Below are 22,838 nucleotides of genomic sequence, written 5' to 3' on the forward strand. Positions count from 1 at the left end.
AACTTCGCCCCTCGGGTAGTATTCTGCTAGCTTCAGAATTTTAATTCTTCCCAGCTCATGGCATTGGCTACTGGGAGAGTCAATGATTTGACATAACCGTTCCACCATGAGAGGGCTCTATCTAGAAATGTGCATGCTACAAATTTGACCTTGCTAGCTTCAGGGCACACACAGATTTCAAACACCGATTCTGTCTTTTCGAACCAGCGTGTTAGAGCAATGACACCTCCAGTGCCATCAAAAGACTTTGGTTTAGCATTCGTGAAGTCTTTATAAGAACACTCCCTAGGGTGTCTGTGGCTTTCTCTGTGGTTAGAAATGTTGGCACCACTACCCGCCCCACTAGCACCACTTGTGTTGATTTGTGTTATGGCGTTCGTGAAGTCTTTATAGTGTTTTATCGGTGAAGTCTACTAAAATAAGTAAACAATCGTAATTTCAATTTATGAAAATTATAGCAACTCTTCTAATGAATTTGTATAGTGTGCCTCATACCGGGTACTCCTATAACCACTTAGCGTACACAAGTTGTATATAACTAAGATCGAATAGAGCTTCAAATAAGTGATCATACTCTAAGGCCACAACCAAACAAGGAACAGGAAGTAAAGCGAAACCACAAATTCTAAGTCTATAAAATCTTAATTATATATAACCTTAACGTATACACTTAGTAATTATAGATCTACCAGCAAGGGTCCTTTGTATTAACATGGTTGATTCTGGTAAGAAGGCCCTTCTCGACTATTAGTTTATATGACTATCGAGGCCTAAATATTGTTGTTCTAGTGTTATAGTCCTATAAAATACTCCAATAGTATTTTAACTTCATGTTTTGTTCTAGTGTTTCCTTTTGTATATAGAGTTGGTAAGTTTTAACTTGTTGCAACACCATGATCATTCCCAAAAACATGTTGGTCGTATCTCAAATAAATATAGTTGATAAAGCTATATTTATCCCAGATATGATTACATAACTGTCTAGGCTTAACTGCAGTGTCCAACTTATCTAAATACTTTTTATGTAGTTCTTACTGTGATACTGTTTCTGGTATGTATGCATGTTCGTATACTTCTTATAAAATACTTGTATTTTAAAAGTATACTTTTAGTCAGAGCGTTTCAGCCCCATTGTATTTATAGTTGTATATCTTGTGTGGTTTGATATACTTAGTTCACTATAAACAATGCTCTGATACCAATCTGTCACACCCCCAAACCAGAACAGCGGAAACGTTTGGGGGCGGATGACGTCATGTACGGTATCATAACAATTGAATAATAGTAATCAAATCACAACAACCATTATATTGATAATGTATAGTTTTTGCATTTGTCTTCAAATCATTGTATACTTGACACCAAAAGTATATAGCAAAAACTTAAAAGACATGACTTTATGATGGTCCGTCTTCTCAAAACCTGTGGATACCTGTCTACTGATTCCCTGAGAATACAAATAGTTTTGAAAAGAGTGTCAACAAGTTGGTGAGTTCATAAACATTTTTGTATTAGAAGTTTTTCATTTGTTCCTTGAAAATGTAACTGTGTTCTTCCAGAAAATCCTATATTTTCTGTTCTAAATGAATTGTAGTCTTAATACCTTAAGACCAAAATGTGTAAGTGTTGTTGTACTCTGAAATAGTATGATGTAGTTTTATTATTGAATAAAACCATATGAAAATGAATGTTCCCGGGAATGTAAGTTTCGTTGTACTTGAATAATAGTGTTCTTTAATTGTACTTGTATGAAACTCTGTGAATGTATGTGCCTAGATGCACCATCTATACTGTAAAATACTGTATTATAGTTTTATTATTTAATAAAACTATTTGAACTTTTTTATGTATTCTTACACTAATCGTATTGTTAATACCAAATTGTGAGTTATTATAAATATGCTTGATGACTTAAGATGGCCTGATACGACGTTCTTTAGGCGTCAGAATTGGTACGACATTTGTCACCCCATGCATGCCGGCCAAACTGTACCTAACAGTTTAGGTGCGGGATTGTCAGTCCCGTATAGATCTATACACAAGTGTCACGCTCTCCCTCCAGGAGACTCTGGTTATAATTTCAGGACTTTCGTTGGCACTTTGATAAGCACTTGAAGTGTGTCTCACAAAGCTATATTGACGCTTACATGTAGAATAACTAAAAACCATTTTAAAATGAATAAAATGTATGTATGTCTCATAAACTATACCTATTATAGTTTATATGTTTGTTTTTGTATTGTATCCCAAACTTGGTAAAATAGTACGTATGTTCCATAAACTATACCTATTATAGTCTAACGTGTATGTTCTGTTGAAATGAAAACCTTTGTATTTTTAACAACAATGTATGTTTATAATCGTAAATCTGTGATAAAGGTATCCCGTGAAATTTAACCTTTTTGTACAAATGGTAATAAAATAAGTTGCGAAAATATTTTTTTTGATTACGTGTTGAAAAGACAGTCGAATAAATGATTTTACCCTAAACCCACAACCAAATGATTTTAACCTTATATATATATATAAGGCATATATAATTAAGATTGAAAAGACAGTCGAATAAATGATTTTACCCTAAACCCACAACCAAACAAGGAACATGAGTTAATGCGAAATCACAAATTCTCAGCCTGTAGAATCTTATATATATATATATATATATATATATATATATATATATATATATATATATATATATATATATATATTTGGTAAAAACAACAATTGAAATAATTTGAAATAGTTTAGATATTAACACAAGATTCGTTGTATTTTACTTGTATTCCCCCCCCCCCTAAAACAATGAAAAATCATGAAAACGTGAAAATGTAGGGGTATGAACTCACCTCTAGTGTGTGTTCCTGGTTGGGTACGATGTGGTAGTGATGTTCTTCGGGTTAGAACATGCGAATATGGTCGAAATCCTAATTTTTTTTTACATACGTAATATAGATGCAAATTAGATATCTAGTAAATTAAAGTGTTAAATAACAGTAGTTTTTGTAAGAAAACTTACCAAATTGATTCCTAAGAATTAATTTGTAAGAAAACTTGGAATGTGTGCCACCTCCTAAATTAGAGATTTCGGCCTATCTATTCAACCGAGAACCATGATTTCGGTCTAAAAAGCAACCGAAAACCATGTTGATTTCGGTCTAAAGTCTCCACCAAGAAGTGTTTTCGGTCCGAATGAGGGGGTTTCCGGTGGGGTGGTTTTCGGTCTCGCATGAAATCACCGAAAGGTAATTTCGGTCCACACTTGGGATTTGATTGCCAAAAGCGAAATCATCCAAGTCAAATGAATTTTAGTTATTAAATGTTAAACAATTAATTATTTAACTTATAATTTGATGTGTTTGACTTTTATTGACTGCTTTGACTTTTATTAACCCGAAATAACTGGTTGTTACAGTATACTCTATATACCAAACGGACCCTACCTCCGATATAATCCTACCTTGTTGTTCCTTACTTGATAGATATTGATGTAGACATTGAGATTGTTGAGGAATCCAGATTATTACTTAGTCATAAGAAATATTAAACTAACACTTAGTGATATTTGAAATTATGTCACATCAAAGGAAAAGCCAAGTGTTGAAGTGAAGCGCTGCTCAACTTTTTAATCATCCACTTTAACTACTGAGTGCATTGTTACTTTCAGCTTACACATAGATATAAAGTATCCAGAAGATTAAATGTTATGTGTGTCTATTATCTGTATTACTTGATATATGTGTTAAATGAATTATATGATCTTACTTGATTTAATTATATATGTATTTTCATATATTTACATAAAATATATTGGGTAATGTTGGGTGATGAAAATGATGAGATGATGATGAGAGGCCTTGACTTTTGATGAACCAGTCATCTAAAAGAGTATAGATGATGACCACAGACTATTCTAGGCAATCCAGTGGAACGATGGCAGACTCACAACATGTAGGTGTTAGTGAACTATATGTTCACTGATGTACTCTATCCCCCCATGATTGTCTTATGGATACATATTGCTAAAGGAATCCCCCGAGCAATATTATCTACCTGTTGATGACGATGATCCTTAGGATAGGTCCCTTGAGATCAATATTTAGGATCAATATGTGAGAATAACAGGAATGGTTACTCGGGTGAATTATTTGCTATATAACTAAAGAATTTAATTATTGTCGGTTGAAAACCCTATGTGCTCACCGGACCCCCAAGCCTAACCCACTCAGTTTCTTTATATCATAGGTAGCAGTATGAAGGCACCTGGATGATGACTGATTTGAGGAGTTTGTAGGCCATTAGTATAATAAGATTTTGTAAGGTCTATTAAGACTTGCTTATGCTTATGTATTTGTATTGACGATAACATCCCATGGTTTTAAATATAAATGAAATATATTTCCTCGGAAATTCTTTGATAATAATATTAACATGTTTTGGGAACAAATTTCGTAATAAGTTTCACACTCTAAATAACATAAGCATAAAGAAAAGTTTAAAATTGGCCATGAAAATGGGGATGTCATAGTTGGTATCAGAACATTAGTTTAAGCGAACTAGGAATATTTGAGGATTTCTAGACTTAAACTTAGAATGCTAAGCGATGATTATAAGATGAGTGTCTGCTATATTTTAGGTAGTATGCCTGAAATGACACATGTACGAGCTTCTTTTAGGGGCGATGCCTAAATTGTTTTTATGTGTAAATGATTTATGTTAAATCATGGTATAGCAATAAGATGCCTTAAGATTCTTACATAGGATGCTATTATTTGAATAAACTGATCGTGTTGATTTAGATATATTATGTGTTCATGATTCTAAATGTTTAATTACGGTATTAGAACTGGCTATGCGTCTAAACCTTCCTTATCTTAATATTCTCGTATCAAACTTCTTCTTTGGCATATAGATCAACATGGTAATTACTTGAAGCAGACTAGGTAACAAGAATCATCAGTCTTAGCCCTGTGTACTCAAGCATGCACCTGAAGCGGTGCCAGTAGCTAAACCTGTCACAATGGTAGGAGTCCAAGCAATGATTCGGGCTATGATGACCAAACAAAGGAAGGAGATGAGACAAATGTTATGTGATAATAGGGATGAACCCACAACACCTGTTGTGTAACTTGATCTGAACACACAACAGTCAAAGGAAGGAAACTATAGTCGAATTGTCAGTCAAGCTGAGCCACATGTGATTAGAAGAAACCAACCAAATGAAGGAAACTATGGATGTAAATGCAAGTACAAGGATTTCATGGAATCCAATCCACCGAGTATTTCTGGAAGCCCAACACCGGTGGAAGTCATGGATTGGATCTCCGATATGGAGATGGTGTTTGAGAGTTGAGACTGTAGCAACAAGTAGAAAATCGTTCTTGTGGTCAGATAGTTAAATACTGGAGTATTAAGTTGGTGGAAGTTACTAGCTGATACTATGCCCAAGGGAGAAGCTAGCAATATGTATTGGGATGAATTTCTGGTGCAACCGGAAATGCAGTACTTCTATGAGCAGGATCTTTTGGAGATTAACAACGAGTTCTAGAACCCGAAGAACGAAAAAATGAGCATCAGTGAGTATGCTGCAAGTTACAGAAAATGAAGCTTGTTCCTTATCTGGTTCCAAAAAAAACTCTCTAAAGTCAACAAGTTTGCTAATGGATTGTCAGTGGACTTTGGTCCAATGGTCAAACAAGCAACTACTTTGAATGCCGCCATCTAGGAAGCTAAGAATATTGAGACCTAGTTAAGGGAGAAGGGTCTGGAGAAAGCGAAGGTATGAGAGAAGAGAAAATTTGAGGGATCATCAAGACCCAAAAAGAAGAGCATATTTTCAAAGTCTGGTCCCAACAAGTCTGGAGGAAACAAGGAAGCAAAGTTGTTGGAACAAAGTTCTAGTAGGATCGATTAATTCTAAGCAGAAAAGAAATAAACAACGTAATGAAGAACACATGAATGGTTTAACTGATGTCGAACGAATGATTAAACTTTAACACCTCAGAAGAGCTCGATTAAGAACTTCGACTGTAGAGGTGTTTAGGGTTACAAAGCAATAATGATAATAATCACGAACGTAACTAAGGCATACATGCATGCACTATATATAGCTTAACCCTAATTAATAATTACGGATGGACAGGACCAATCCAGATATACAAAATAAAGCCCATGACGCAACACTAAATACCCAACAATCTCCCCCTTTGCGTCCATGGAGCCGAGAGCTCAGTTCGGCTGAGCTATAGAAGACTTCTTAACTGTCTTGAACACCTTCAGTATAATGGCCAGTAGAGTATGACGAAAAGTAATATACCACCGAAGCATGTCAGTGAAGTTCTTCTTGTCTGACTCAGTGTTGTGTTTACACCGATGGATAATACTGATAATGTGCTCCAAGCAGTCAGTTGAGAACAGATGCTTATCAACAAGAGCGAAAAGAAATCTGTTAGCTTCTCCTTTTGTGAACATCACTGTGAGATGTGTAGAATCAATTCGACCCATTTGCATCTTGTTTACATCTCCAGGTTTTGCGGTTGGCTTCACAGTTGGTTTCTTCTTCAAAACTTTAGCAATCTCCTGATCCATTGTAGCAACTTCATGGACATAGGAAGCTAACATCCTCTTCAGATGATCTAGGATCGGCTCATACTCCTTTGCATTAGTGAGCAGAATGTTGTACAGCAAGATCCAATCATGAGGATTCAAGTTAGGAAGATCTGCCAGGGATATCACAGAAACCGAGTGTAATGCCCGTGTTCCCAGGCTAGGCATTAATATTGACATGATAGTCTAGGTTAACCTTTGTGACTCATTTTGGAGAAATGAAAAGGAATTATGTGAAAATTATGTGTTTTATGCTTAATTATTAGGGTTTAATTAATTAAGAATAAAAATGAGCGTCAAAATTAAATTTTAGATAAATCCGATGTCTATTAAGAAATTTGTAGTGGTCGTGACAAGGATTACGGATATATAAAGAATGCCGAAATCCGAGTTATAACGAAGAAGTTATGACCTGTCGAAGTTTCGCGATAAACCGGCACGGTGCCGAATGTCGTAAAAAGTAAGTTTTTGATTCACTACTTTTTAGCCTTAGTGATCTAAACGAAACTCGTAGTATTCGTTAAACCAAGAAGTTCGATAAAAAGAACGCCCAAATCTGACTTCGTATGAGGAAGTTATGATTTTTCAAAGTTTCAACTTAGCAGTAGACAGCTAAAAACTCGAATTTTAGATCGAGTGATTTTTAGCCGACACAACCTAAACAAGAATCGAAGGTCTCGTAAATAGTAGCACAATGGTAAAAAGCCTGACGAAAACGGACGTCGGATGAAGAAGTTATGAATTTTTAACGGATTTCCTGTCCCGGTCTGTTAAAAATAATAATATAAAAATTAAAATCAAAATTATCCGACGAAGTCTAAACGAAAGTTGTAGAGCGTAATTTTACCTACGCGTGCATATAAAGAACGTCAAAAACGGAGCTCGTATGCGAAAGTTATGATTTTCGCAAGTTTTTGGCACAAAAATCAAGAAAATGTGGAAAACCGGGAAATTTCGCTGAGTCACCTCAGACACGTCATCCCTCGCATGCGAGGCCTCCACGTGGCACCTCCTGATAGGACCGAGCTTCGCGTGCCGTCTTCTGATTGGACCAAGTCCGCGGTCCACTAGCATTCGGACAGCCTCGCAGGAGACACCCCGCGGAGGCTCCTCGGACACCCCTTCGCATACGTGGACTCTTCTCATTGGACCGAGGCTGCTGACCAATCCGAAGCTCGCAGCTGACCAGTCCGAGCCTCGCCGAAGCAGCCACCTGGTCCGAGCCCCGCAGACGCGTGCCATCCCCTCCTCGGTTCGGATCCGAGCCTTCGGTCCTCCTCCCCTATAAATAGCAACCATGCGAGACTTCCCGGGTAGAATCCGAAATTTGCCACTTTTCACCCATTTTTCATCCTTTTTATCATTTTGACTTCCCCCGAAGCCCCAGTATCATTTCTAAAGCCCGAAATACGTTCCGAAGTTCCCGAAGACCTGAAAAATTTATCTTTTTGGTTTTGAAGCCCGACCTTTCGCAGGGCCCGGTTTCTCAATAAAACTCCCGGTTTTATTAGAAACGATCATTTTTAGGAAACGAATTGCTGCCCGATTTTCATTAAATCAGGTGAGTGTGTAGTCACTTTCATCTTACACATAGATATGAAGTATTTTATATAAAATACGTGCTATGTGTATATATGTTGTTTGTTTATTCGAGATGGGTGTTAAATGAATGTTTTTATACATGTCTAAAATGATTTAAAAATGTATATATATTTTATCTTCAAATATGTTGGGTAAAACATGGGTAGATAAAGTATGAGGGATAGAAGTACAGTATAGATGTACGTTGGTAGCTATGAATTTAGTACAATATAGATGTACGTTGGTAGCTACGGATTTAGTATGTTGGCAGCTATGGACTTAGTGCCTGTTGTATAAACCTTGGCGACGATGTGACTTCGTGCCTATTTGACATAAATTGTTGAAGGAAAACAATGTTGTCGCCGGTGTTTGTTTTATTTGACATAAATTGCTAAGGAAAAGCAGCGTTGTCACCACGTTGGTTGTTTTATTTGACATAAATTGCTGAGGAAAGCAATGTTGTCACGATACTGATTGTTTTATGTCAGGTGGTCTTATTTGACATAAATTGCTGAAGAAAGCAATGTTGTCACCTATTATTGGTTGTTTTATTTGACATAAATTGCTGAGGGAAAAGCGATGTTGTCACCCCGGTGTTTGCCTCATTTGACATAAATTGCTGAAGAAAGCAATGTTGTCACCTTATTGGTCGTTTTGTGTTAGGTTGCCTTATTTGACATAATTGCTGAGGAACCCCTGAAGCAAAGTTGTCACCCCTAATAAAAATCCTTAGGCTAGGTCCCTTGTGATAGTTGTTTTAGGGACGTAAGGTGAGGATAACGGGAATGGGTAATTAGGGTTGTTTTTGGTTGATGAAATTGATAACTTATTTGTTGATTGATAAACTTAAAGAGTTTATTATTTATTGTGGGTTGAAAACCCTATATGCTCACCAGGCTTCCAAGCCTGACCCACTCAGCTTTTTATATTACAGGTAGTGGACCCCGAGCATAGTCGGATGATGATGATGAGTGATTTTTGGATTATAGGCCAGTAGTTATAAATAACTATTGTAAGGCTTATAATGTCCTGTTTATGCTTTTGATCTGTATCGGAACATGACATCCCGAGGTTTTGATATAAAAGGAAATTATATATTTCTTAAAGAAAGGTTTTGACAAACTTTTATCATATTTTGTTTTGGGGACCAATTCTGCAACATCTTTTATAAAGACTTCTCTGATTTGATTTTAAAAAGCGTAAATTAAATCGGTCTTTTCTGGCCGAGAAATTAGGGGATGTCACACCGAGTTGTCTGAACCTCGGGTAATCTTGAAATTAACATTGACAAACTTCCCTGCAGGAGAAGGTTTTAGCACCTTGACTGTGGTAATCTTTTGTGCACTCCAAGTCAGATAATGAGGCTGACCGAACTTGAGATAGAAATCGATAAGTTCACGATCAACTTGAGGGTGAGGTGAAGGAACTTGAAATGTTGAATCGAAGCAGTGAAAAATAAATGCCTTTCGTGTTATAGGCATATCAAACTGTGAGTCCCTCGTATTATCACAATCAAATGAAGCCACAGGTTCCAGCCAGTACATGCTTGGAAACTCTATCGCTTCTTTGATGAGTGTTTCCCTAGTCCAAGGAGGAAACAAGGCCTTTTTACAAATCAGAGCATCTTGTTCTTCCTTGTTCTTTCGCTCCCTCTCTTCAGCTTCCTTTGCAACACGAAGAGTTTCATCTAACTCCTTATCCCTTTTCTTCCGTTTCAGGGCATCAACAATAGTTTCTTCTTCATCGCTATCATCAGCAAGACCATTCTTCTTTTCTTGATTACCAGAACCTGAAGCTTCATTACCCTTCGGTTCTGGTTTGACAGTAACTTTCGGTTGAGATTTCTGATCACCTTCTCCCCTTGTTTTGGAGGTACGAATCGCTCCGAAACACCCTTCATTTCATGGAGAAGTTCAAGTGCAGGAAGGAGCTTGGAGGTGAGGTGATTCCGGATTGTCAGAGTCAGAATAGGATCATGAGCACTAAGAACATTTTGTATCATATACAAAACATCACCAGCACAACTCCGAAACACAGCACGCTCGGTTTTCAACAACGAAATTTCCCTCTCAGCTTGAGCTAGTTGAACCTTCTGGACTTCAACGGTAGAGGTTTGACGAGCAAGATCCTCCCTTAAAGTACTCTCCGTTGCTAAATCAGCATGTAATTTTTCAAGGTGAGAATTCACTGAGCTAAGAAGAGAAGTGTTATCAGCTTGAATTTCAGAGCGAACAGTCTCGAATTTAGCTTGCTCTTCTTGTAGTGACTTCGAGAGAGACTCAACCGATGCATTCACTGTTGCTGCATTCGTATCAGCATGACCCTTAAGGGATTCAAGAAAAATCTTGGAACTGTGAATGAGTTCTACAACATCGGTTGTAGCCTTCTGACAAGAAGAAGTGGGCGCTTCAACTGCCTTCGTTGATTTATCAATCGCTCATGTATATTGTTCAAAAGCAGTGTCGAGGAAAGCCTTTAACACAACATCATTCTACCTTGAAGAAGAAGCGAGCAATCGATCAAGCTTTTCATCTAGACTCTGCACCTGTTATCTGGTTACTGGAGCATCTCCATCTTCATCAGTAGGAAGTCGATAAGGACTGTAATAAGTTGATTCAAACTCAAGATTGTCATCTCCAAGAGTAGCACCAGAATCGGTGGAAGGTGAAGGTGAAAGAGGTTTGGATGTAACAAGAGGTTCGGTTTCAGTATTAGCCCCCGTATCAGATACGTTGATGTTGACTGGAGGTTCGGTTGTAGTGGTGGAGATAGGAGTAGTTGTAGTAGTTGCTTGGGAAAAGATTGGAGTTGGTAAAGGAGTGGTAGAGATGGGAATTGTACTAACTGGTGGTGATACAGTAGTGGTGGTTTGAGATGTAGGAGGTGGAGGAATTGGAGCAACCGAAACTGGAACTGTTGTTTTCGGTGGAGATGGAGGAGGAGTGGGAATCTTGTCATGAAGGGGTTCAGTAGGAGTTGGAGAACGAGGAGGTGTAGTACCTCTTGGTGAACCATGATGCTGAACCTCTTCTTCCTCATCAACCGAATGCTCCTCATCATGTTCAGAGCTTGAAGGAGTGGGACTCTTTGGTTTCTTGGCCATCTTCTTAACTTTCTTAGGAGCCAAAGAGTTATGCTTTTCAGGCTTTCGCTTTTTGGACTTCACAGGCTTAGAAGAAGGAACTTCGGTTTCCACCTTTTTGGTTTCGGTACTCTTCCCTCGCTTTGCCGGCTTTTCCACAACATCCAAGGCAACCTTCTGTTCAGGAGTCAGTTCTCTTGGGCCCTTAGGAGTAAGCTTCCGGTAGTCTTCCAGTACATTACTTTCGCTTGACACACACCTGTACATGGTTTCTGGAATCGAACCAATGTGAGAAAACTTGGTGGCATCGGAGAAGATAATGTTCTTTGTATGAAAAGTAGCCACAGAGGAGAGCATGGCATCCTTCATAACCGAAATTTGTAAGGACTCAATGGATCGTCGGGTGATGATAGTCCAGAAACGACCACATGAAATCTCTGAATGTCGCGTTGAAGTGTTGAGACTTTGTACCAGTTGCGACCAAACAATCGAGCCATAATCCAAGTTAATCCCATTGTATAGACCATAGAGAATGGTTATAAAACCCTTATTGGTTCCATCTGACCCAGCTACCCGTTTCGCCAAACCCTTGTTGATAAGAGTAAGTAACCCATTCCATTGCGGAGGCAAGCAGGACATCTTAAACTTGGTCACTGTGGTTAGAACTTCTGAATATCCCATCTCATAAAACATCATGAACAATTGGGTTGTGGTGATGAAATCAGGAGAAATAACAGATGCATCGACGGCAAGCCCTAACAGGGAGCATAATCGATCTTTCGAAATAGAAGCCTTGTGATTGAATATTTGGAAATAGATTCTCTCCTTGTTCTTGTCGTAGGACACAGTAGAATACACTTGTGACAGTAGAGACATTGGAACAGATTCCACCTGCGTTAGAGCGATAACCAGAGGAGAGTACTTGAGACATTCAACGACGTGGAGCATCTACGAATCATACAAAAAGGGGTTCAGTTGAATGATCAAGTTCTGATTAGGTTTAATCACAAGTAATGACGATGATGCAGTTTGATCTTGAATGGATGATGATTCTGCCATTGTTGAGGTAAAGAAGAAGATGAACAGTTGTAGATTGCCTTGTGTATTTGAGAGAGTTTGAAGACGGTAAAAGAGACAATTGGTGTGAGAAACCCTTTATATACCGTTGCCAGGAGAGAGAAAGAATCTTCGTGATGATGATGCGATCACTGAAACGTCTCCTGAAAAAGCGCGATGTGACAGGTTGGTTTCCCCAGATATACGTCAGCAAGCGTTGGTTTAGGAACCGTTCAAATTCACGCGCCCAAAATCTTATCCACAAATCGTATTTTCAAATTCATCTTCACTCCAAATATTAGAATAACCACTCTCGCTCCAAAAAATAAACTTTAAATGAACCATAAGTAACATCAACTAGAGTTTTGGAAAATCATAAAGAATTTTCATGTAATAGTGTGCCAAAAAATAAAGAAATAAAGCAAAATGTGTATAGGGTGTGAGTGATGTCGTTAATAAGACATGAAGCAGATGATTCCGGGCAAGAATCTCTTCCTTCAAAGTCAAGAGAGACTTGAAGTGCTTGTGTGGTTCCCCGAGAAAATACGATCGAGTGCTTGTAAAGAAACACCGAAAGGCTTCTTTTAAATAACAGTCTAAAAGGTGGCTTATCTTCAACCGAACGTCGATACTTAACATAAGACCGAAAGTTGGATGAAGTACTTGTGAGACCAATATGGTCTGTTGAACAAGTAGGTTGGATAATATTTGTGGTGACTAGAGATGTTATAAAAATCTCAAAAACAAAAACAAACTGGTTTTTGGGAAGAAATGCCTTGGTGTTAGACAATTTCATAAAGACCACTAAAAAAATGAGATTTTGATAGGTAATAAGTGAGATCTTGAATAGAAATATTCACCATCAGTTCCTTATGGGTGTTGCATTTCGGGTCTCACTTAGCAGTGGTGTACGCATCTAAGATCATAAACACAGATTGGGTGTAACCATAAACCTCAGTGGTAATATCTGAGAGTCTCAAGGGTTACCTTAGTGAAACGAAAGTTGATGGAGAATGTAGAGTAGGTGGTTAAGGAACCGAAAGTACCCCTGCTATATAAAAGTGACAAAGCAGAAAACTCTCAACTCATTTGAGAAGAGTAAGGTAGCTCATGACTTGAGTTAAGGTTGCAGCCTAATTGGGAAGAAACGATAAGTATCGATCGAATCATTAAGGCCTTACTCATAGTCTTAGAGGCTTCGGTCTACATGCATCAGCATGCTTCTAAGGACACTTAACTACTTCAACTTAAAATGGTCATACCTGCCCTAGCTCCAACGTATGTATCAACAATGTACTTGGTACCTAGTAAAGAGAATAAACAAAGACAAACAAACCACACAAACAAAACAAACAAAACAAAAAAAACAGAAAATAATCAAGAGATAAAACAAAATATTTTTGGATTTTTGAAGTTTCTGAAAAATAATAAAAACAGAAAGAGAAACAAAACGAAATTAATGTTAAAAACTTTAGGAATAAGAATAAAACATAGCAGGTAAAAGATTTAAAAAGAGTTTTCAAAGTATACAACTGAAATCAAACCTTAAAAGAATGAAGCGAAATAAGCCGAGCGTTCGGTTCATTTCGGCTCCCTAAAATTCCGGAGCCGAAATAGACCGAGCGCTCGGTTCATTTCGGTTCCCGAAAATTATGGAACCGAAATAGACCGAGCGTTCGGTTCATTTCGGTTCCCGATAAATCCGAAACCGAAATAGACCGAGCGTTCGCTCTATTTCGCTTGTCTAATTTTTAGAGAGAGGTTTGAGGGTTCGGTACCGACTCTGCTTCCATCATTCCCAAACCTTGTAGAATTTTATTGAAGCTTGCTTCTGGTAAGGCTTTAGTGAAGATGTCAGCCAGTTGATCAGAGGACCGAACGAAATGTACTTCCACGTTTCCATCTTCAACATGGTCCTTGATGAAATGGTATCTTAGTGCAATATGCTTTGTCTTTGAGTGTTGCACAGGATTGTGACATATTCTTATCGCGCTTTCAGAGTCACAATAGAGGGGTATTTTCTTCATACTCAGTCCATAGTCTCTTAGTTGGCTTTGCATCCATATCACTTGTGTGGTACAAGATGCTGCAGCTATGTACTCAGCTTCGACTGTTGAAAGAGACACACATGTTTGCTTCTTGGACTGCCAGCTAACTAGTTTACCATCAAGGAATTGGCATCCTCCTGTGGTGCTCTTTCGGTCCAGACCGCATCCTCCAAGATCGGCGTCAGAAAAAGCTTGAACAAAGAATCCAGATCTAGCACGGTACCAAAGACCGAGAGAAGAGGTTCGCTTCAGATAACGAATTTTTTTTTCACTGCCACCATGTGAGGTTCTCTTGGATTTGCTTGAAACCTGGCACAATAACAAACAGAGAACATAATGTCTGGTCTACTAGCCGTTAGATACATAAGAGACCCTATCATTTGACGATAGAGTGTTACGTCAACAGCAGGTTTTTCCAGAGATGGTGTTAACTTTGTGCCAAAGGCCATGGGAACCTTCACCTTCGAATCTCCCGTCATACTGAACTTCGTCAGCAAGTTCTTCGTATAGGCCTCCTGGTTGATAAAAATGCCTTCTGGTCCCTGTCTTATATTCAATCCAAGGAAAAAGTTAACTGGACCCATTGCACTCATTTCAAATTTAGTCTCCATCAACTTCTTGAATTCAGCCGTTAAGCTAGGATTCGTGGAGCCGAGGATGACGTCATCGACATAAATCTGAACTATCATTAGATGTTCGCCTTCTTTCTTTCGGAAGAAGGTTGGGTCAACCGAACCTTGCTTAAATTTTGACATTTTAAGAAAGCGAGTTAATGTTTCATACCAGGCCCTCGGTGCTTGCTTCAAACCATATACAGCTTTGTCCAACACATAGCAGTGATCAGGGTATTTCTCGTTTACGAACCCAGGTGGTTGCTCAACATACACCGTTTCTTCTAGTTCTCCATTTAAGAAAGCACATTTCACATCCATCTAGAAAACTTCGAAGTTTTTATGTGCAGCATATGCCAGAAAGATTCTAACTAATTCCAACCTTGCTACAGGAGCGAAGGTCTCCTCATAGTCTATGCCTTCTTCTTGGCAATATCCCTTCACCACCAACCGAGCCTTATTGCGAATGACGTTGCCATCTTTATCCAATTTATTCCTGAAGAACCATTGTAAGCCGACCACAGAAGCATCCTTTGGAGTAGGAATCAACCTCCAAACTCGATTACGTTCAACCTCATGGAGTTCATCTTGCATTTCTTGTACCCAATCAGAGTGATCGAGTGCAGCATTAACCGTCTTCGGTTCAATTTTTGAGACAAACGAATTAAACATGCAGTATTCAACATGAGAGAATAAGGCAGTTTGTTTCGCTTTCAATTGAGAACGTGTGAGAACTTGCTCAGATGATTCACCAATTATTTGTGTTTTGGGATGATCCTTAGTCCATTTCATTAGAGGAGGGTAATTAGGGTCATAGGCAGGATCCAACTCTGCATTTACCTCTTCTTCAAGTTCCGATTGATCACCTTCGTCATTTGTATTCTCATTCTCCCCCTCAAATGGCGAAGCGAATCCCATGTCAGGTTCAGGATTCTTCCCCTCGGTTGGAGTTTGATTCTCCCCCTCGATTGGACTATTATGGGTTGGGATTGGTGTGGTGTTCTCCCCTTCAATTGGACTTTCAGGGGTTGTTTTTGGTATAGATGAACCCTCCCCCTTGAACGTTGAGCTGTTGTTTGGCCAGTCAGTTGAAGTTTGACCACCAGTCGGTATAGGTGGTTCATTTTCCATTTCTTTTGCAGCTTCATCGATGATTTTTTCAGATTGTCAATCTTGTTGTCTGCTGCTTTCGCCTCTGAGTGTATAGCCTTTTCTGGCTCATCAAATAGCCTTATGTACTCTTCAAACAAGTTGGAAATGGGAATCGAGACTTATCCTGATGCTGGAAATATTTCCCCCAGGTACTTTCACTTGTTTGAACTTTCTTCATGTAGTTGTCATCAAAGGTTACATAGTAGGTTTCTTCAATACGCTTGGAGTGTTTATTCAAAACCCTATATGCCTTTGATGTGAGTGAATAACCAAGAAAAATTCCCTCATCGACTTTGACGTCGAACTTGTTTCGGCTCTCTTTTGAGTTGAAAATGAAGCATCTTGAACCGAATACGTGGAAAAACTTAACATTAGGCTTCCGATTGTTCAGAATATCGTATGGAGTGATGGAGAATCGTTTGTTAAGTAAGGATCGGTTCTGAGTATAGCACGCGGTTGCAACTGCATCGGCCCAGAAGTATAGCGGAAGAGAAGCGAAGGTTAGCATGGTTCAGGCTGCCTCACACAAGGAACGGTTTCGTCTTTCAACAATTCCATTCTGTTGTGGTGTATAGGGGGCCGAAAAGTTGTGAGATATCCCCTTTTCTGCCAGAAAGTCATCAAAATCTTTATTCTTGAATTCAAGCCCATTATCGCTTCTGATGTTCCTCACCAGCTTTCGCAGCTGCACTTCCACTTGCTTAATAAACACCTTCAACTTGGGAGTCGCTTCTGATTTCTACTTAAGAAAGAAAACCCAGGTGAAGCGTGAAAAACCATCTACTATGACAAGAATGAACTTACTACCACCGAAGCTTTCGATAGCCGAAGGTCCACATAAGTCAATATGCAGAAGTTCAAGAGCTTCAACAATATTTGTATTGATACGTGTAGGATGGCACTTTCTGCTTTGTTTGCCCAGCTCACACGCTGCACACAGGTGTTCCTTATCAAACTTGAGAAGAGGAAGGCCTCGAACATGATCACCAAGCACCAACTTATTAATGTCTTTGAAGTTCAGGTGTGATAATCGTCGATGCCATAACCAACTTTCATCAGAGTTCGCCTTTGACAACAGGCATATTGCTGGGTTTCCTCGAATTGGGTTGATATTTAATGGATACATCTCTCCCTTGCGTCCAGACTTCAACATAACTCTTTTGGATTGCTTTTCAATTATTTCTGTTCCCTCATCATCGAAAGAAACTTTCAAACCAGTTCCTACAACCAATTAAGATACACTGATGAGGTTGTGCTGCAATCCTTCCACATAAGCCACTTTTTTAATCATGAATTCTCTGTTGGTTATCATTCCATATCCTTTGATTATGCCATAAGAATTGTTTCCAAACTTCACACACCCACCATCCTTAAGGGACCAAAACTCCCTCAGCTCTTCCCTCATTCCTGTCATGTGACGTGAGCAGCCACTGTCTATGTACCATTCGTCATCGAACTGCTCGTCATTTATAACCTGCAAATTCAAGCAGATTTAGGAACCCAAAGTTTCTTGGGTCCTGGTAAGTCTTTTACAGAAAAAGGAATAGCAACAGAAAGATCAACCATATAAGTTCTTTTTATTAGTGTGGTTTCGTCCTTTCTTTTGATTGTATACACCTTGAATTTGTTTTTATTTTGTTTAAATTGTGGTGTTTCAGATGGTTTGTTGTTAGATGGTTTTGGAGTATACTTGTGAGTCCTAGGGTTAGCTGACTTTTTCTTATTATTGATATCAGAATCTAAATCAAGCTTTCTCTTTCCTCTGATGTCCTTCACTGAATTTGGCTTTTGTTGGTAGCAAGAATGACCGAAGCTTGACTTTCGGTTGTTAGCCTTGACGGTGTGACCGAAACTGGATGTTCGGTTCACGGATCTGGTGTTGGAACCGAAACTGGATGTTCGGTTCTTAGCATTGGAATAATAGGAGCTTGGACTAAAACTTTCCTTCCGGTTTGGCTTGTCATTTTTCTTGACGTTTGACTCTTTCTTGGAAGGAACGTAGTTAGGGTTTTGAGACTGCCAATACCATTTTTGCTCATTCAGATTCTTCATGTACCTCTGATTTCTTTGGCGTTTCTGTTCAGCCAGCTGCTTTTGAGATTTATGAATATTGAAGCTTAATTTTGGCTTCTCCTTTTGAGTTTCGGTTGTCTTGGAAGATACATTGGATGCTTTCTTTGGTTCTTCTGGTTTCTCTTTTGTTCCACTCGTGCTTGGTTTGTCAAAACCTGAGGGTTTGTTGATGGGTTCTGCAACATATCTACCTCTTACCCTCCACGAGGTTTGCTCAGATAAGCCGACAGTTTCGTCTGCATTATTGATAGGGGCAGACCAGAAATAATCGTCGCACCCTTCAGCATTGTCTTTGTCGACCAAAATTTTAAGTTCTGCTGTTTGTTTTTCAGTGAGCCCTGTAACAACATATACTTGATTTGGCACCGTTTGAACTTTCTGATAGACCATTGCTTTCTCTTTGAGTTTTTGTGGCTTGTCCATTGACAGGTGAGCATACTCAACCTAATTCTCAGATATGAGTGGTTTTTCATTCTCAGATATGAGTGATTTTTCATTCTCGCTCTTCATAAATTCAGAGCAATCAACCACATCTTCCACCGAGATTTCGCTCATCTCACTTTCCTCATCAAATTCAGACGTATTTTCTATATTCATTTTATGTTCTGAAATTAATTTTGCGTTAGACGAGTCAAAAGTTTGAATGGTCTCGGACTTAATTTTCAACCTATCATTTTCATCTAAAAGATTTTTGAGCATACATTTATGTTCCTTAGAGTCAATAAAGGTCTCTATCTTGTCTAGTCCGATTTTATAGGCAATAGAAGTCTCTTCTGAGGACATTATGGATTCACACTCAGCGATGACCTCATCCTCCTTAAATTCAAGGAAGGGTAAGATCATCTTATGAATTTTTTTCCCTATTTCACAATTTAAGTGCAACTGAGTAATATTTGTATATAAGCGTTTAGCAATCAAGCAAAAAACATTGCGTTGTTTCAAAAACTTTAAATTTTCTCGTTGCAAATAAATAATCTCATCCCTAGCCCTATTTAAATCTGTCTCCTTCAGCTCAATCCACATCCTTCTCTCCTCACTCTTCGAAGACACCCTGCTGAGTTGGTCAGTTAGGTTAGAGTTCGTTAAGCGAGTTTGCATGAGACTACCACTTAAGTTAGAAAATTTAAATTTTAGCTCATTTAATTCTTCTTCATAATTTGTTACAGGAACTTTAAGTGACTCAAGGGTGGATTGTACCTTTTTGATCAGCCGATCACAGTCGTTGAGCTTCTCACTCACAGGCTTGGCTGCAAAACACTTGTCCTCATTCAGGTTCGGCTCCTTAAGCTCACCTTCGGTTGGTCTTCCAGCAGTAACCATCAAACATTTTCCAGCCGAATCAGTATCTCTCGCCACGTAAGCTCTTCCATGTGTGGGTTTTCTCACTTCTTCATCCTCAGAATCGGTTGACCAGACTTCAACGCCATCGAACTCATCTTCATCCACATTTTCCTGCACAATCAAGGCATTCATTGAACTATTAGTTGCCTTCTTTTTCTTTATTTCTTCCAACTTTCGCATGTAATACGCCTCATCATCTTCACCGTCCCTTTTCTTAGCCATCTTCCTCAACATGCAATCTTTGGCAAAGTGGTTCTTGCCATGACAGTAATTGCAGTCGAATCCAGAGTCTCCTGCAAGCTTGCTTTCTTTCTTGTCAACATCTTTTTGAGAGGAGTTCTTCGTTTCTTCTTTCACCTTCTCAGAGCTGTAACTTCCTTGCCAGTTTCTATTCTTATTGACATAGAACTTCTTTCGTGCGGACTTCTTTGGGTTGGTGACCATCATTGCATATTCTTCGCCTGTAAGGTCACACTCAAACATATCTGAATCCTTCTCTTCTTCTGCAACACTTTTGCCTTTTGAGACAAGGGCCAACGATCCTACACCTGAAACTATCTTCGCCTCCTTGGTTACCACGCTTTCATGGGATTTTAGGATACCCACCAGTTTCGCGAATGAGTATGATTTAAATTGTTCATGAGCTTTCACAGTTGAAACCACTGCCATCCATTCCGGTCTTAAACCATTCATAAAGGTCACCTTTTGCTCAATCAATTTTCTTTCAATACCATGCTTGATCATCTTGCTAAGGAGATGATTGAAGCGATCGAAGGTTTGTATCAGTTTCTCTTCAGGTTTCTGTTCGAAAACTCCAAATTCTGAGAGCAACAAGGTTTGGATTGAGTGTTCTAGATCCTCATCGGTTGAGTAGAGTTATTTTTGTTGGGTTATGAGCATTCTAACACTCCTAAGTGTACAAGCAACCCTAAATACCTTGGATCTATGTTTTCTCTATTATACATACAATTATGAACATCCAAGGTATTATCCTAATCTAGCATACAAAATAATAAATATAACCAGATAGAATACATACCTCTTTGATGTAGAATGTCTTCATGAAGCTTGAGTGCCTAGTGCCCCAAGTGTGACACCTCAAATGGTTCACACAACACCAAATACACTTGGAATAACTTGAGAGAAACTTGAACACTCCTTGAAATCGTCTAGCCCTCACACTCACACATTAGTGTACGATTTCTTGAGCCATGGGATTCTTTTATATGGTGGCTATTAGGGTTACACCATGTAACTCATAACTTTACCCATTCCTTATGCTCCATGGATTTTAACCTCCATGGAGTATCCATGGGTCACCCCATGGACTTAGTCCAACATAAGGAATCTTGGATCACAAGCCCACATATATAAGAATGAATGATTTACACAATCAACCCATATATTTAATTAGTCTCCTTTTGATCACTTAATTAATTCCAAATTAATTCTTGATCAATACTAATTAAATAACCTTATTAATATAGTAGAACTTATAATATATTAACCAACCTTAAGTGTTATTTCTCTCATTATAGTCTATCCAAATGCATGATGCCATGCAACCCAAATGGACCATGCCGGGTCGGGTCAAGTCTTACCAATTATAGTTATGAACTTAGACATTAATCCAACAATTTTAACCTATCCCAAATTTCTTTAGCCGTCGTGCATGAACCGACTAAACGAAAAGTGTCAGATTGTAATGTGAATCTGATCATTCTCATGGCTTTCACGTTACATAGCACCTTGTCCTTTTCATCCTGTGGCATCTTATGTACGTCCGCCACAATCTGATTATATTCTTTTTGAGTCTTCACTGTCCTGTTCGTTCCAGAGTGAACAAACGGCCCAGGCGTGATATCTTCCCAGATGAGATAACCATTATCTTCAGATCCAACTACGTAATCTTTAAAGTGATACGCCGACACTTCATAGTCTTAAGTGTAAAGAATGGGAACCCTTGTAGTGGATCCAATGCTGTTGGAGATGTTGATGGGATTAGTTTGAGTATCGTCGTGAGACATGATGAGCCTTTTCTTGAAACTGCTAGAATCAGACCTGTAAACTTGAGATTAGGGTTTTATCAAAACACAAGAGTTACCGTCGACAGGAAGAAGACGACTTCTTTATATTCGATAAAAGCGGAAACCCTTAAGAATTCTTCATACAGAAGGAATGTGTATTGATTACACAGTCTCCTGCTCTGATACCAATTGTTGGAACAAAGTTCTAGTAGGATCGATTAATTCTAAGCAGAAAAGCAATAAACAACGTAATGAAGAGCACAGGAATGGTTTAACTGATGTCGAATGATTAAACTTTAACACCTCAGAAGAGCTCGATTAAGAACTTCGACTGTAGAGGTGTTTAGGGTTACAAAGCAATAATGATAATAATCACGAACGTAACTAAGGCATACATGCATGCACTATATATAGCTTAACCCTAATTAATAATCACGGATGGACAGGACCAATCCGGATATACAAAATAAAGCCCATGACGCAACACTAAATACCCAACAAAAGTGGTGTGAGAAGTGCAAGAAAATACACTTTGTAAAGTGTAGTGATGAAGTGACCTGTTACAAAATGCGGTAGGACGGGTCACTACTCCATTGACTGCACATTCAACAAGAGGGTGTGCTACAGTTGTGGACAGGATTGGCATATCCAAAAGGATTTACCAAAAAAGAAAGAGGTTACAAAGCCAAATGTGACACCGAAGCGAAAGGCGAGAGCTTTCCAGATGACGTTGGAAGCAACAAAGGATGAAGCGGATGTCGCATCAGGTACCTTTCTAGTAAATGATTTGTCTGCCAATGTTTTGTTTGATTTCGAAGCTAGTTACTCCCTTATATCACATAAATTTTGTACAATACTAGCATTTCCTGTAGATAGACTAGATAATGCCTTCATAGTCGAGGTAGCTAGTGACAAATTTGTACCTGTTAGTGAATGCATGAAGAACATCGTCATTTTCGTCTTGAGTGGGAATAAGTTCCACAAGGAACTATTTCCCATTGAGTTAAACGGCTTCGATATAGTATTAGAAATGGGTTGGCTTAGTGTGAACGGTACCGAGATACTATGTAGAAAGAAGATAGTGAAGACAAACCCTCCTGGAAGAGAATCATTTGTAGTGTACGGGGAAAAACGCAGAGTGAATTTTGTGGTGTGTGACTTTTCAGAAGTATTTCCTAAATATTTTCTTGGATTGTCCCCCCCCCCCCCCCCCCCCGATAGACAGGTAGAGTTTCGGATAGACTTGTTACCAGGAACAATA

Source organism: Lactuca virosa, chromosome 4, assembly GCF_052849685.1.
Source record: "Lactuca virosa cultivar CGN04683 chromosome 4, Lactuca_virosa_CGN04683_v6, whole genome shotgun sequence".
Taxonomy (NCBI): Eukaryota; Viridiplantae; Streptophyta; class Magnoliopsida; order Asterales; family Asteraceae; genus Lactuca; species Lactuca virosa.